The sequence below is a fragment of the Dermacentor andersoni genome, chromosome 9 (genome assembly GCF_023375885.2).
Source record: "Dermacentor andersoni chromosome 9, qqDerAnde1_hic_scaffold, whole genome shotgun sequence".
In the NCBI taxonomy this organism is placed as follows: domain Eukaryota; kingdom Metazoa; phylum Arthropoda; class Arachnida; order Ixodida; family Ixodidae; genus Dermacentor; species Dermacentor andersoni.
In genome coordinates this window covers 132,031,863-132,049,707 of record NC_092822.1, presented here as the reverse complement: position 1 = coordinate 132,049,707, position 17,845 = coordinate 132,031,863, and the positions used below count along the sequence as shown (strand labels likewise).

The following is a 17,845-nucleotide window of genomic DNA, read 5'->3' as shown; positions in this document are numbered from 1 at the left end:
TCTGACACCATGTCAGACACGCATCGTAGGGCGGTGATAAAGGCAATACCCCGTTTATTCCGATGATGTGCAATATATACAGAAGCACTAGTCACATGACTTTTGTGATAAGTGCGGGATGACAGCCAAAGAAGTGTGCTCGTGTTTTATCTGCAGGCTGACGTCACAACGACCTTCGAAACATAAGAATTACTATATGACTTTAAAGGACAAGCTATAAATAGGGCCCATGCATCGGCATTAAATCGGGAACCGCAAGAGCGCCGCTATGTTGCTACGCGCCAGGGTTGCCAGTTCCTGAGATGTTTGCTAGACTTGGTGACAGTAGTCAGTTTTAATTTGGCAACCATAGCAGCGTAGCAGCATGGCGTCTCGCTTGTAGTGTGATGTGGCGAGCGTGCAGCCGTGTGTTTGGGGCTTTATAAGTTGGTTCTTCATTCTTTGTTGCGGGGTGGTTTGGGTGTGGTCCATGTTGGCCGTGCAGGTGGCAGTTATGCAACGAAAGGATGATCCTGTTGAAGTTTCAGCGGTATGCGGTTTTCAGCGGTCACGCCTGTTGCAAGAGTGTCACTCGACGAGGTTACGAGTTACGAAGCTGTGGTCAAATTCCTCGTTGGCGTTCCGCAATTCTCTTCGCACGGGCGCGGTATGCTGCAAAAGCTGCTGTCGCGATCTCTCGTCGCGACGATAGACGTTGTTTTTTTATTACAAGTACTGATCCAGCTGTAGGGCACATGTAACCGACAAACGGAAGTCTCGGGAGAGCACCTGAAATTATAATAAAGCAGGCGGCGCAGGAACTCCAGGGCACCCAAGGGACAGTGGGGGGATTGTAAGGTCGCTCTGATTGTTCGTGTTCTTAAGTGTCACGAATCGGCCACGTGCAGTGTGTATAGAGAGGGGGTTCACTCCCCCCCCCCCCCCCCCCCCATGTCAGCGGGGCAACCGTTTCTGTATTATGTGGGGTCACGGACCGCGCGGTGTTGGGTGACGCGTCGCGGCGGGCGCTAGGAGGGCGAGTGCCGATTCCGGGAGGTCGGTATTGTGCGCAGGGTGTTGGCAGTCCGCCGACGGTCACACAAGTCCACACAGACCGGCCTTGAAAGGGACCGCTTTACACGGTATCGTGGGCCTGGCGCCCGAGTGCCTGACTAATTGGAGGCGCCGCCGAGATTAAGAAGGGCTTAGCAAACTTGACCCCGTGCCGCATATACGGAGAAGGAATCTATTCTTCTACGCGTCCGGAACGCAATCGCCAGCCTTGTTGTTGGGTGCGACTGCCTGTGTGGTGTCGAAGGCCAGCTTACAGTGCACGCTGTAGGGATGCGGTGCACACGTGAAGAGTGCATTCGGACGGCGGCGTCTTGTAAACGCGCACTCGGAGAACTTTGTCTTGTAGACAATAAGTTTGAAGGACAAGGAGGGCCATCCGTCTCCCACACGGCCAAACTTTGAGTACAGCGGCACTACGTGGTGTCGATGCCCCTGCTTCCGAGACATTTGCGGCCTAGACGCCGTTGGGATTTGAGGCGGTCTAGCGATAACTTGTTCGGGCCTGGCGTGTTTTGCTGAGCCCGTCACTAACTACGTAGAAACGAGAGGGCAACGGAGTTTTGGGGAAGAAGGAAAAGTGCTTTGTTTTTCAATATGTTTATTTTAAAGAGTAAGCCCATCCCTGTGGGTTGTGGCTTAACAAACGGTTGACTCTGATTGGCAACTGAACCTGTGGGACTTGCCAACGGCCCTACCGCCTTTTTTTCTTTGTATATGTGAGCTATAAAAATCGGGACGACATGCTGTCCTTCAGACTTGGCTGAAATCAGGATTACTGATAGATCAGTGAGCCTCCGTACTATGTACGTTAAAACGAGTCTGGGCTCTAACAGTCATTGAGACAGCCGAAGAGTGAGACATTGTTTCTCAATTGTTCATGTTTGTAATGTATTTGTTTTACCTGCCATGTATATAGAAAAGTTCAACTATAAATATTTCTTGTACATCTGATCTGCATCGTTTCCTGCCTGCGTTTGATCAACAACTGCCGATCATCGTCCGAGAAGCTTCAAGTTCCAGCGGTGAAGCGAGGACAGAGAACGAACGAAACTTTACTGGCGCAGCACGACAGGATCGGCAAGCCCCACAACGAGCAACGAGCAGCGAGCCAGGCGCAAGGCATCAGAGGGCCACCAGCCAATTCCGCAACGGTTGCAATTCATCTGGACGAAGACGTCAGGCGGCGCCCCCAGCAGCAACGGGTGAGCGGGATTCCTTGCGTTTTGTCTAGGTTGGCATGGCTGTTGTTCAGTGAGGTTAATGGTGTTCACGCGCAGAACAGCAAATTTTATTGAGGCTGACGTAAACATTGATACGGCATCTGAACAAAGAGAGGGTCAGAGACGGCAGGAACTACAACGCGTCGGAGAGACCGAGTCTGAGACGTCGGATACTGAAATTGATAGTGAGACGCAAGGCGCTTCGCAGGCTCCGAGCACGACAGATCCAGAGGCCATGGCGGTGAGACGCCTGGAGCTGGAGCTGGAAAAGGTGCGCCTACAGCTAGAGTGCGAGCGCATTGCTCTACGGAGAGTGGAGCTTGAGCAGTCGGGCAGGCCGCCTTCGGTGTCGGAAGGAAGCGATCTCCGCCGTGCTAGCACGGATGGAATATCACAATGTGCTAAAGTGCTTAAGGCATACCGGTTGCCGTGTGACGCTGACGTTCCGATATGGTTTGATGAGGTTGAAAAGTTGTTTTCATCTTTTCAAGTACCAGAACACAGCCGTGTACATTTGATCATGCCTGCGCTGACCGAGCGGGTCCGTTATCTGTTGCGTAGCCTGAATGATGAGGAATGTACAGATTACGAGACTGTAAAGAAGGCAGTACTAGATGAACTTAAGCTCACGCCAGCTGAATACTTGGGGAGGTTTGAAAAGGCATCGAAACGAAAGGAGGAAACTTGGGCTCAGTTCGCGTCTCGCGCTAGAACTTATTTGGCCTATTACCTTCAATCTCGCAATGCAAACACAAAAGAAGCTATGACGGAGCTTATGGTCGTTGACCGTATGAAAGCCAGTCTAAGCTCAGAAGCCCTGGAATAGGTTCTTTTGCGGGAGGGCGAAGAGTGGTTTAAGCCAGTGGAGGTGGCAAAGGTGCTGGAGACTTTCGAGCAAGCTAAAGGGAAAGGACGAGCAACTAAGCCAGCCACAACAGCCTCATTGACGCAGCAAGCAAAACTAGCTAGCCCGCAGAGGACAAATTTAAAATGCCACGTGTGTCATATACAGGGACACCTAGCCAGAGACTGCCCAAAAACTTCAAATAAAGAACAACAGGGGAAGGCACCGACTGTGCAAAAACAAAGGGTACAGAAGGTTGCTGTTGTGAGTGAAGAACCTCCACCAGAGCAAGAAAGGGTTTTTAGCGCTAGAGTAGAAATCTTGGCTCAAAATGCTAGCTCAGGGAGGTCAAAGCTGGACCTTATCCCTATCATGTGCGGGGATATAGCAATGGAAGCTGTATTGGACACAGGTAGTGAGATAACGGTCGTCCGTAAAAGCGTGCTGCCCGTCGTTTTACAGGAGCCATCGGGAACAGTAAGACTCGAGTCGGCATTCGGAAAGACCATTCGAGCTAACCTAGCTACGCTGCCCGTAGGCATGCATCGCCCGGGGGCTGTGATACAACCGCAGAGGATCGATCTGGTGTGTGCAGTTACAGACGAACTTGCAAAGGGGGTTGACTGCCTGTTGTCAAAGCAAGATTGGGAACTACTGCAGGCGCAGGAAAAACGAGTTTGGACGAGAAAATATTCCGCGGGTAGCCAATTCCGTGGGAGTCCGATCAGTCGAAATAGTCGATAACAGTGAGCCAGACTGCGGTCTAAGTTGCGAAGAAACGACAGACAACATCCCTGCATTGCAAGAGAACAGTTTGATACAAGATGTCACTGGGGCGCCCAGTCAGCGGGAGAAATTTCGAGCTGCTCAGCTTGCCGATGAAAGCCTGAAAAAGGCCTGGAATGATGCGAGAAACGGTAAAGCTGGCATGTTCGTGTCAGATGGACTTTTGTACCATTGGGATTCCTTAGCGGGAGTCAAGGTCAGACAACTGGTCCTACCAGAAGAAAAGCGCAATGAGGTATTGCAACTCGCGCATGAGTCATTGTGGGGTGGACACTTAGGGACGAAAAAGACAAAGCTCCGGATAAAGTACAGTTTCTTCTGGCCAGGAATGGAGAAGGAAATCGCTGGGCATTGTCAGACGTGCCACCAGTGTCAAACACGTTCAGATAGCCGTCAGAGCGATAAAGTCCCCATCACGCCGCTTACGCGACCGGAGCATCCATTTCAGGTGGTCAATGTGGACGTCATTGGGCCTATTGAGGTGCCATCTGCGAGGGGCCACAAATATGCTCTGTGTCTTGTCGATCTTTGCACGAGATGGCCTGAGGTAGTGCCGCTCCGATCCCTGACAGCGAGGGCCACATGCGAGGCTTTACTGGAAATTTTCAGTCGTACTGGAGTGCCGGAAACGATCTGTTCAGACCAAGGCACGAACTTTAAAGCTCAACTGACACAGCTAATGTTAGAAAAACTGGGTTGTTCACCCAGGTTCTCCACTGCCGAACACGCTGAGAGCAATGGAGTGGTTGAGAGATGGAACAGAGTCCTCAAAAATATGTTGTATCATGTAATGGAGCGGGACCGAAGAAACTGGGACAAGCTCATCCCATTTGTTCTGTGGGCTTATCGCGAAGTGCCGCATGATACCACCGGGGTGGCGCCGTTCAGGCTATTGTACGGTAGAAACCCAAATGGGCCCCTATCAATATTGCAGCAAACTTGGACGGGTGAGATCGCGGTGCCCTCAACTCTGAGAGAGAAACCTGCCAAGTATTTGCAGCAGCTGCGGGAGCAACTAGAACTAGCCGCGAGTGTAGCTGAGTTGACAAGCACCGAGCGCCAGAGCAAATATGCTGAAGCTTACAATAGGAGGGCACGGACTAAAGAATTTAAGGTCGGGGACCAAGTACTCCTCTTTGACACAGATCGGGCAACCAAGATGGCTGCCAGGTGGTTGGGTCCTTTCACAGTTATTGAGAGAGAGGGAGAACACTCGTATCGCTTGCAAATAAATGACAGAAAGACTTCGGTAGTGCACGCTAACCGACTCAGGCCGTACTACGCTAGAGTGAGTCATGTGGGGGTAGTGTTCGAGGAAGACGGAGAATTTGGTGAGGTGGAATACGCGCCGCAAGCTGTATGCACTTCAGTGAGCGAGCACGCAATAACTGAAGACAAGCTAGCTCATTTGGGTTCAGATGCGCGCACGGAAATCGAGGCGGTATTTGAGAAACATCGCTGCGTCTTTGACGGAAAGCCTGGGAGGGCGCAAGTAGGGCGGCACCGCATCTAACTGGAGGAAGGATGTAAACCAAAGAGGACGTTTCCTTACAGAGTCCCTGAACTACTAAAGAAAGAGGTTAGTAGGCAAGTGAAAGAGCTTGTTGAGTTGGGCCTGATATATCCTGTGGAGAGCGAATTTGCACACCCGGTTGTGTGTGTTGGTAAGAAAGACGGGTCAGTGCGCATGTGCGTCGATTATAGAACGCTTAATGCCGTGACCAGGGTAGATGCCTTTCCAATGACCAATCCACGGGAGCTGATCTTCAGAGTTGGTCACTCGAATTTTATAACAGTCGTTGATCTGAGGAGAGGCTACTGGCAGGTACCGATGGAACCCCAGAGCGAGCATCTCACGGCATTCGTGACACATGATGGGCACTACGCATGGAAGGTAATGCCATTTGGGCTGAAAAACTCTGCGGCTACCTTTCAACGGATGGTTAATTCATTGCTGGCTGGCTGCGCACCAAGCTTATGCGTCAGCGTACCTAGATGACATTGCAATCTTTTCAAATACCTGGAAAGAACACCTGCAGCATGTAGACATAGTGCTTAAACTGCTAAGTGATGCTGGGCTGAAAGCCAGCCCTGAAAAATGCCAGGTAGCGCAAACTCACATCCGCTATTTGGGACACATAGTTGGCTCTGGAACTCATGCGCCAGACCCTGAGAAGATAGCTGCCATAGAAGGCCTTGTGCCACCTCACACAAAGAAAGAGTTGCGAAGTCTGTTGGGGCTTTGCGGGTATTATCGGGACTATGTCTCAAACTACGCCGACGTGGCGAGCCCGCTTACAGCTTTGACAAGGCGAGGGGTTCCTAATTCAATTCCATGGTCGGAAGAAGCGCAGTGCGCGTTCGAAAGTCTGAAATTAGCTCTCTGTCAGGCTGTCGCCATGAACACTCCTGAGCCTCATCAGCCGTACTGGCTATTCACTGATGCGTCGGCGACGGCGGCCGGTGCCTGTTTAGCTCAAATGTCAGCGGACGGAAAAGAAAGGCCAATCGCTTTTGCTAGCCATCGCTTTAACCCGACACAGGCGCGCTGGTCGACTATAGAGAGAGAAGCCTTTGTTATTATTTGGGCACTCAAGAAATGCGACTACTGGCTTTTCGGAGCAGTGGTGAATGTTGTCTCTGATCATAACCCATTGTCATATTTGACAACCAGCACCCCGCATGGGGCCAAGCTGGCAAGATGGGCGCTTTCACTACAGCGCTACAATGTAACGGTGCGTCACCGGAAAGGAACATGTAACGCCAATGCTGATGCATTATCAAGGCTCTCGAATCGTTCATGGGAGCCAATCGAGTAAAGAGCAGAAAAGAAAGGATAGACAAAAACAGCCATGCCAGCTGGGACCGGCGTGAATGTTCCCGTTCACCCGAAGGACGTGTGCGTGGGACAGTTCAGCCTTGATGGAACTTTTTGTGGTTGTTGTCGTCCATGTGTGTGAGGGTTATAAGACTGTGGACATACTATATATGTATATAACCTGCATATGTCACTTTTCTGCTGTCGTGCCGTGCAGTGCGTTGGAGTGTTACTGTACATACATGAATATTTCTTTTGCATGCTCACTGCCATGAATGTGTTGATCTTTCGCCCTTTCCTTTTATCGCTGTGAGAAAATTGTATTTTTTTTCGTGGTCCGTTCAGTTCATTTTCCTGTTCCTTACGGACTCCGCAGCACCCATGTTGGGCAGCATATGTCAATTTTCTTTGACGGAACTTTCAGAGCCTAAATTCTAGGATACAGCGCCCTTTGGCTCTTGTAGTATAGCTGGGAACATTGTGAGCCCAGTATACTCTTTAGGAGGGACGTGTAAGGTCGCTCTGATTGTTCGTGTTCTTAAGTGTCACGAATCGGCCACGTGCAGTGTGTATAGAGAGGGGGTTCACTCCCCCCCCCCCCCCCCCATGTCAGCGGGGCAACCGTTTCTGTATTATGTGGGGTCACGGACCGCGCGGTGTTGGGTGACGCGTCGCGGCGGGCGCTAGGAGGGCGAGTGCCGATTCCGGGAGGTCGGTATTGTGCGCAGGGTGTTGGCAGTCCGCCGACGGTCACACAAGTCCACACAGACCGGCCTTGAAAGGGACCGCTTTACACGGTATCGTGGGCCTGGCGCCCGAGTGCCTGACTAATTGGAGGCGCCGCCGAGGTTAAGAAGGGCTTAGCAAACTTGACCCCGTGCCGCATATACGGAGAAGGAATCTATTCTTCTACGCGTCCGGAACGCAATCGCCAGCCTTGTTGTTGGGTGCGACTGCCTGTGTGGTGTCGAAGGCCAGCTTACAGTGCACGCTGTAGGGATGCGGTGCACACGTGAAGAGTGCATTCGGACGGCGGCGTCTTGTAAACGCGCACTCGGAGAACTTTGTCTTGTAGACAATAAGTTTGAAGGACAAGGAGGGCCATCCGTCTCCCACACGGCCAAACTTTGAGTACAGCGGCACTACGTGGTGTCGATGCCCCTGCTTCCGAGACATTTGCGGCCTAGACGCCGTTGGGATTTGAGGCGGTCTAGCGATAACTTGTTCGGGCCTGGCGTGTTTTGCTGAGCCCGTCACTAACTACGTAGAAACGAGAGGGCAACGGAGTTTTGGGGAAGAAGGAAAGGAGCTTTGTATTTCAATATGTTTATTTTTAAGAGTAAGCCCATCCCTGTGGGTTGTGGCTTAACAAATGGTTGACTCTGATTGGCAACTGAACCTGTGGGACGGGCCAACGGCCCTACCGCCTTTTTTTCTTTGTATATTTGAGCTATAAAAATCGGGACGACATGCTGTCCTTCAGACTTGGCTGAAATCAGGATTACTGATAGATTAGTGAGCCTCCGTACTATGTACGTTAAAACGAGTCTGGGCTCTAACAGTCATTGAGACAGTCGAAGAGTGAGACTTTGTTTCTCAATTGTTCATGTTTGTAATGTATTTGTTTTACCTGCCATGTATATAGAAAAGTTCAACTATAAATATTTCTTGTACATCTGATCTGCATCGTTTCCTGCCTGCGTTTGATCAACAACTGCCGATCATCGTCCGAGAAGCTTCAAGTTCCAGCGGTGAAGCGAGGACAGAGAACGAACAAAACTTTACTGGGATCAAAGCTCGAAAGCTCGAAGCAGAATGGTACGTAGGTGAGGGCCGCCGAGGCAGGTGTGTGCCAGAGAGTGTTCGCACGGGCAGCACCCCTGGCACGCGCAGCGGTGCCTCACAAGGTCGTGATACTTTAAAGGCACCTGCGCCCATGATCTTTCTTTTGCCTCGGTGCAGTGAGCAAGATTAACCACAGTAATATGCTGGGCATGCGGTGCAGTCGCGAATGCGAGTCATGGCAAATGTAGCTCGCGTCGCCTGTCGTGTGTAGTAATATCAGAGTTAGTTGCATGAACTTAATGCATAATAGCTTTGTTACGGTACCTCAAAGGAATGGGTCTAGAAGACGGTGCAGGTACGTTTTTTCGTACCGCCCTAATCCTATACCCCCCCCCCCCCTTGCAAATACGCACACATACCCCCTTTTTTTTCTATTTGTATACATTCAATTCCTTCCCATGACGACTGACCGGTTCAAGTTGTCAACTTGTCAATAACTGTCATAGGAATTACTGTAATAAACACAATTCCACGATCGGATTGCTTACTTTTATTTTTTTATTGTAACGCTGACAACTATATAGAACCTTATTTTGTATATGTGAGAGAAGTATGGGCCTTTTGTACATGTGCATATCACAAGCTTAATCCAATGCGCAATACACAGACAAAGCAGCTGCTACAGCATGAACTGCAGCATTGAGGGCCACACAACACATACGTAATTAAAGGTTCAAAATATAGAGGGAAGCTTCAATATATGCTCTGTAGCACTGCAAAGTAGAACATACATTGTACGTGTACACTAAATGTTCAAAAAAGCAATGCATCAATGTCCCATTTGCCGTCAAGTTTATTATCAAGTTTAAGTGTACTGAAGCTTTATTATGAGCATATGTACAACAGGAATCTGCAGACACACCCACAGTCAAGGTCGCTGTTCGAGGCTGCATCAGTGTAAGAAAAAGAAATTGGGTGAATGTCGACACTAGTGCCACTGCTTCTTGACTAGGACCTGCACGTAACTCCGCCGCATCTTTGTTGGTGGAGTCTGCACAGATGAGCTGGCGTGGCGAGGCGTAGGAGTCATCCAAGAGAAAGAGTGTCGTTTACACTGAGAAGTGGCTGTTCACATTGCCTGTCGCTTTCCCTCAAATGCTTCTTTGGCGACTAGGGTGACACACCAGCAGACAAGATGGCTGTTCGAGGTGTGCTGGCTGCCTAAACGTAAGAAAAATAAAGAAATTAGATATATTTCAACGCTGGTGCTATTGCTTCTTGCCCCTTGCCTCTTACCTGCATTTGCCTCCACGGCCTCTTGGCTTGTGTAGTCTGCATGAGGGAGTTGCTGTGGCTAGGCGTAGGCATTGTCTAAGCAAAAAGAAAAGGCCGTCCAAATGGGGAAATATGGAAATAAATGTAGTTCTTATGTCTGCTTCTTGCACTTTTTTTGCCTAAAAGTTTTCAAACACAGTGTCCAGAATACACCAGCACTTTGACTGCTTTTGTTTTTTACCTGTAGGTGTTGCTGTGAGATCCTTAGTATGGCTGCGTGCAGCACTGTAACACTTGGTGGAGGCATTTGAAGCGGTAGCCAAAAACATAACGAATCATCCTTGTCTGCGTGAACGCTTTCAATTTCTAAATGCAGTGGTAACTATCACTATTGGTGCAAGGCCCCCAACATTTATGCGGCAAGTGCCATAGCTCGAAACTGAATTTTTTCTTTAGTGTTTCACAAGGCGTCTGATATGTCCACATTAGATGTGATCCATTTCTTTTTATTTATCCCAGTGGGGAGAGAGCATCATTAAATTGTTTAGTTTTTTTATTTCTGCGTGTCTTGCTTTTTGGTTTGTTTCTGAATTTATCAAACAGCAATCTCATGATGCTAAGGTGACTTATGTAATGAAAATCACCAGCTTTTGTTTTGCAGAAAAACAACGCATTTCCTGACCCTTTGTTTGCCATCCCATCACTTGCATAATTTTGCAGAGGGTTCTACCTATATTGACTTGCTTGACCTTCACTAAAGAGTCTTGCATTTTCAAATACCATTCTTTCCTTAAAATCATTCGACACTTCTCATAATTTCTGTACCTCGGGCTTCTGAAACTATGCATTCACCATTTTTGCTTGTTGTTTCTGACTAGAAATGCCTTCTTTAATTTAGAGCTTAAATTTTACCTTTGGAACACAGAGAAGGGCTTGCCATTGCATATCTGCATAACAGGGAAACATGTTTCATTAAACATTTGCAATAACCAATAGAAGATTGATGAATGCAGCTTGCAGTGTGATTTGACTGAATGAGCCATAATAGTAACTCATCTCACTTGGTAAATCAGAGCACATATTAGTGTGATGTACAACATATGTAACACTAACATGGTGGGTTCTCTTGCTTATACAGCAAAATAATCGGTGCGCAAGAAAAAAGTTATTTTTGCATGCCCCTTGTACACACTGATTTAAGGAAAATGAGCTGGAGCTGTCCACATGATCTACTTATTTTACCTGCGAGTATACTGAACAAAAATGTGTCCCAGCTGCTTAGTGGTATTTGAGATTATGTCAGTATTGCATATGTGCGTGTTGCTTAAAATAATTGAATTTTGAAGATGCTCGTATGGATCTGATTTGCATATCTGCAGTTTATGGATACATGAAAAAGACTCAGCATCAAGTGCAAGTGAACGGTCCCACAGGCCTGGAGTCGATCATGCAAATAGATTCGCTGCACAAATTTGTGACCAGAAAAGATATGCCACATAAAATATGGCCTGCATATGAAGTGTTGAAAATATTGCACAGTAAATAAAACGCCTACACTATTAATATGTGGGTTCATGCACTCGATTTCGTCCGTATTAGGCACTCGCCTCTTGATTGCTTCGTGGCACAGAAATACTCGGCATCGGGCTTTTTTTTGCTGTGCCTTTGTAGAAGAAGGATTGTTCAAAGTGCAACAATTACACAGATTCTATGACTTGCTTGTGGATTCGCCAGTACAATTCCGGCGCGCTGGTTTATTTATTTATTTATTTATTTATTTATTTATTTATTTATTTATTTATTTATTTATTTATTTCAGTGCTCTCAGGGCCAGAGGCATTTGTTGACGTCGGTGATGGCAGCCATGAAGGCTGCCATCAGGTGGTTCCAGGTTCCCTGGTTCCAGGGAGGTGGTTCCAGTCATTTCCAGTTCGAGGAATAAATGAATTTATACAAATGCTACTTCGGCATTGCGGTATTCCTACCTTGAAGTTGTGGTCAGTGCGTGAAGATATATAAGATGGAGAGAGGAGTAACTTATCTTTGAGAATATGGTTGATATAATAAATTCTGCGAAAAAGACGTAAGCGAAAATATTTACGGCGCAGAGAAAGAACGGGAAGACCAAGTGCAGATTTCATTGCAGATACGCTCGCTGTTCGGGAATAACTTGAAACAATAAAACGGGCGGCGCGGTTTTGAACAGACTCTAACGCTTTAATTAAGGTTATCTGATTAGGATCCCTAATGGAGCAAGTATATTCTAGTTTGGGTCTGATTAACGTCCTATATAGATGAAGCTTAACGGTGCTGTTAGAAGCTATGAAATGGCGCCGTAAGAATCCGAGCGTGCGGTTAGCCTGGTTAGATATGTAGTTGACGTGCATTTTCCAGGACAGATTGTGTGTTAAATGATTACCCACGTATTTGTACGATGAGATAGATGATAACGGAGTGTTATTAAGAAGATAGCGAGGGGTGTATTCAGGAGGACGGCTGGAGATACGAAGGTGTTTGCACTTAGTAGCGTTAAGTGTCATGAGCCATTCGCTGCACCATGAAGAAATTGCGTTCAAGTCCGATTGCAAACATGCTTCATCAGAGGGATTTGTAATTGAATGATAAAGCACACAATCATCTGTGATAAGATTTATATGGGAGACAACGTTATCAGGAAGGTCATTGATGTAAATTAAAAAGAGTAGAGGACCTAACACAGAACCTTGAAATGCTCCAGAAGTTACGGAAACAAGAGGCGAGTCATAATCATTAACTGAGACATATTGACTACGGTTGCAAACAAAACATTTAATCCAGCCTAATACCTGATCGTTAATATTAAGAGCACCGAGTTTAATTAATAATAGATCATGAGAAACAGTGTCAAACGCCTTAGCAAAGTCTAAAAAAACGCAATCCACAATAACGTTCGCATCCATAGGGCGAAATAACTCATTAGTGAAACATAGGAGCTGTGTCTCAGGCGAAAAAAATTTTCTGAGGCCATGTTGACATGAATTGAAAAAGTTGTTAGATTCAAGGAAGGTATTAAGATGAGAATAGATAATGTGCTCAAGAAGTTTACAGGGAACGCTGGTTAATGAAATGGGCCGATAGTTAATTATTGAAGCTTTACTACCTGATTTATGCAATGGAACCACCTTCCCCACCTTCCAATCAGGAGGGATGGTACAACTCTGTAATGACTGTTCAAAGATTTCACAAAAAATCAATGATGAGCAGGTAGATGTACTTTTCAAGAACTTCGTTGTAATGCCGTCGACACCTGAACAAGATGAAATCTTCTGCTTTTCAATTAAACATGTCAAACCAACGAAATCGATGAGTATTGGATCCATGAGTAAAAAGTCAGATCTACAAGGATGAGGGAAAACATTCGGCAAGGTAGAAGAAATACACGAGGCAAAAAAATCATTTAACACTTCGCTGCAGTCGCTCTGGTGTATTGGAGTGTTGTGATCATCGCAAAGATCTATTGTATTCGGCTTATTCCCGCTGAACACATTCCAATATCACCTCGGATTATCTCTAAGAAGGAGCGAAAGCGTGTGCTGGTAGAAATTTTGTTTTGCTTCATACGAAATTCGTTTATGATCCGTCTTAGCGGTGGTGTAAGCGTGCCAGCGTTCGGCCGTTTGAGTTGCCTTGGCCCGCCGGAATAGTCTTCTTTTCTAGTTCAGTAGGCGCCGCAGACGCGCGTTAAACCAGGGAGCATGAGAATTGGATATAATGCGTTTCTGAGGGATGAATTCATTAAATAGAAAATTGACTTTATCTTTGAATAAGGTCTAATTTTCATCAATGTTGCGCGTGTGGACACTTAGAATGAAGTGAGTGACAAAATCCATTAGTTCGCGGTTTATAGATTCAAAATCAGCGTTTTTATAGTCTCGGATAACTTTTGGCGTTTTGGTAGCGGGAACAGATATGCGCAATTCAAAATAAATGAGGCAATGATCACTCAAACCAGGTAAATATCTTAAACATGAAACAAGCTGCGGTGTAGTAGTGAGAAGGAGGTCAAGAATGTTAGCAGATTGATCAGTAGATCGTGTAGGCTGAAGGACAAGCTGCTTCAAATAAAAATCGATACAACCTGTCCGCCTGTCCAGCAATTTCCTACTGAAGGGAAACCTGCAAATAAAAATACCGCTCCACATGTAAAGAAATACTCTACTGTGACGCTTCTCAAACGATTGTGATGCATCACAAGAGCTGTCTACTCGCGTGATGTTCTGAACAAGAAAATACATTCGTTTACTTACATGTGAAGGTATATGCCAGAGCACTTCGGGGCTTGGGTGGCATAAAAGGCATGAATGTGCCATAGCGTCCGACGTTGATGCGCGATCGCATGTCAAACCTAAACTGTACGAAACTACTACACATCCCAAAAACAGTTTCGAAACCGAAAGTCGTGTCATCCTTTATTACATGATTGCGTACATTGTCATTTACATAAGTCACGCACTTAGCAAGCGCTTTCCGTAACTTAATATTAACGCATCGCCTTCATAAAGCCATCAGGTATGCGTTTTTAAATGACGAAGCATAAGGTGAGATGTACTTGCTTTCAGCTCTTTCAATAGTAACTGCGCTGGCCACATTGGCCAGTAGCAACAGGGCGGCGCCCTAGCGGTTCCCACTTTTTCGCGCTAGCTTTTCCTCTAAAGTTGGTTATACTAACTCTATCCTTCGAAACATGGAGGAAGGAAACTAAGGAGAGGCCCTACCCCCTCCGCACGCTAGGAAAAAAGTGTGGAGGAAATGACGTAGTTGGTTCTCCTTTGTTTTGCTGTTTTTTTATTTCTTTGCTGTGGTGGCCCCGCTTTACGGGCCAAAATGGCGGCTTTGTTATTGTTCTGTGCGCTCACACGTGTTGCTCCGTAGGTTTCGTACCGTGGCAAAGGCGCCATGCGGTCAGGTTTGCGTTGGTCTCCGTGTGTTGTTGCGCTGCGTTATCTGGACCGTGCTCTCCCGGATGTTGCTGTGGCCAGGTGGGACAGGAGGAACTAAATTTCGTGAAATGAACGGGCATGCAACGCTGTACGCAATGTACCGCGCCACGGCAATGGCAACGAACGAAGGAATATCCGCGGGAAATTTTGCCTTCTTTGGCGGAATCATGCTAATGTGCTAACGATTGTTTAGTATTTCTGCGGAGCGCGCGGGTCCGAGCAGCACGGTTGCGCGCAGCGCGGCGTGGTTTCGCGAGAAATGTAAACAAGAGAGGAGAGCTGGCCCGATAGGCGGAGCAACGCCATGAGCAACGCCAACTTTCGGCTTCACTTTCGCTTCACAAAGAGTGACGTCAGGGCCTCTCCTGAGTTTCCTTCCTCCGTGCTTCGAAACTTCCATCCGTCCGCTAGGGTAGCATTCGGCGCTGGTGCCGCGCGGGAAACTTTAGTTTGGCTCGTCTATGCGAATGGACGTGATTTGGGCATAAGCCCGAGCTCGAGCCTCCTCTGGAGTGCTGATCGTCAAGGTATTGTTTGTTGGATGCAGCCGCACCTGGTCCTGAGCGAGCGCTTCCTGCAGGGGGATTTTCGTCGCATCACAGATTGCTGCGAAGAGCGTTCGAGGGGTCTCCTTGGTCACGTCCAAACAGCCGCGTGGTTAGACTACGATTTTCAAGTCTCCCCGCGGGAGTTGCGGGAGAGGCGCGCGTCGCGTACGCAGCTGGCGCTGTGTAGCTGGCGGCGCCGCAGCTCGGGATTTCTAGGCGGTTGAACGGCCGTCGCCGCCGTTGGGTTCTATTTGGGGGGAGTGAGTGGCAGTCGCCGGGCGCTACTGGTTGCGGAGGAGTCTCCCATTCCCCATTTAGGGCTTCGCCGGGGTCGATGTCAGTGCCGTTTGCTTGGTATTCCATGGCTGAGTTAGCTGTGAGAGCCACGGAGGCCTAAAACAGGCCTAGCTTCGGCGTGCACCAGGGAGACGGAGAAAAGGCCGAAAAATCCGACCCGGGCGGGATAGTGACAACCGGGTATGCTCAACATGGGCAGCTCACCTTCCCGCATACGATGGTGGCGACGTTGAGAGCCTGAAGTCGAAATGTCCGGTCGCTGTGGACTTTCTCGACAAGCAAATCTTGACTTTGTCGGGATAGATTTCGTTGCCATGCAAGGTGCCGCGCTGCTTCGGCACGTTGAACAAAGGCGTCTGTATCTGGTGTGGTAGGTTGAGACGAAGTTGGTAGGAGCATCACGTCGAGCATAGTAGTGACGTCGCGTCCGTAGACCAGATGAAAAGGAGGAAGCCCGGTGATTTCTTGAAGCGCAGTGTTATACGCGAATGTCACCTACGGGAGCAGTTCGTCTCAATTTTTATGATCCGTGGCGACATACATAAACAGCATATCCGCAATCGCTTTCTTGATACGCTCAGTTAACGCGTTAGTCTGCAGGTGATACGCAGTTGCCGTACAGTGCGTTCCACTCAGCTGCAAAATATCTCGGACCAACTGCCATGGGCGGTGAAAGCCGTACCACGGTCTGTTATGACGACAGCGGGAACACCATGTCGAAGTGTTACAGTGGAGAAAGAGGACAAGGTGGTCGACGGAGAAGACGGCGAAGTGCCAACCGCCTCTCGGAATTCTGGGCTGCTGTATATATACGCATCGTGTAAATACATCGTGTAAATATTTCATACCCGTGACATTTTGGTGTAGGTGCTGGGTACGCGTCTTCGCCACGGAGCTCCGCAGCGGACGTCTCACCCAGCCTGGGACCATGTTTCCAGTGGAAAGCAGCGCGTCTGCAGCTACAATGCCGAATACGCATACCCAGTATGTTGCTCTACCACAGCCACAAGACCCCGGCAAGTTCACCGGCCTCGAAGGTGTTGACGTAGAAGAATGGTTGAAGATGTATGAGCGCGTCAGCAAGGTGAGCAGATAGGATGCGACCATAATGCTGGCCAACGTCGTGTTCTACCTCGACAGATCACCGCGAACGTGGTTTTACACACACGAAGAAGAGCTAGCCAGCTGGGACTTGTTCAAAGAAAAGCTGTCGGACGTTTTTGGCAATCCGACTGGTCGACAACTAGCCGCCAAGCAACAACTCGCCACGCTTGCCCAAACTGCTATCGAGTCGTATGTCTCCTACATTCAGGACGTCCTAGCCCTCTGTCATAAAATCGACACGTCCATGCCAGTGGCGGACAAGGTTGGGCACATTATCAAATGCATTGCGGACGACGCATTAAACCTTCAGGTCTTTAGAAACTTATCGACTGTCGAAGCCATCGTGAAGGAATGCCGCCGTTTCGAGCAGGCGAAGAATCACCGTATATACAATAAGTTTACACGGCTTCCAAATACTGCAGCGACCTCTTCCTGTACCGACCCCACCGACCAATCTAGCTCGCCACCACCAAGCGAAAACGTGACCCGAATTGTACGCCCCGAACTCGAAGCAGCATTTCCTGCCTGCCAACACTGCTGAGACGATATCGCTGATCCAGTCCGTGGTTCACCAGGAAATCGCTAATATGGGTCTTCCCAACGCCTGCTCCTTGAGTCGCCCTGACACCCGCACTGCTCCTTGCCTCGGTCCTATCACAGTCCACCTCACAGTGTCCGTTATCCCTACACTACCAGGAATCCATCGAACTGGCGTACACCTGATGACAGACTGATCTGTTTCTGCTGCGGCCGAATCGGTCCCGTTTCCCATCGCTGCCGGAGCCGTTGACCGTCCCCTCCTCGAAACACGTTCTGAAATGCAAGTTCGCCCCGAAGTTCCTCGCCCCGTCGTTTCTACGACGCTTCCGACGCCACTACCTCGACTCGCCGCTATGCTCACTCGCCCTCGCCTCAACGTCGTCAGCCACGTCCGCCCCAGCTTCACCGCTCGCCGTCGCCGACCTACCCAGGACCGTCCCAGCAGAAAAACTAGGCAACGCGGCACCTCGAAGTGGTGCTGCAATGTTGCATTCGCCGCAAAATCCTCCTTTGACGCTGTTTACGAGAAATAACCTTCTTGACGTCCAAGTTGATGGCACACCCGTCACATCACTCATAGATAACGGAGCACACAT

General features: G+C 48.5%; 1 pseudogene; it reads left to right on the top strand.

Annotated features, from left to right (window-relative positions):
* The first annotated feature begins 9 nt into the window (after nt 1-9).
* LOC126521704 (uncharacterized) lies at nt 10-15,532 on the top strand (annotated as a pseudogene).
* The last annotated feature ends 2,313 nt before the right edge of the window (nt 15,533-17,845 follow it).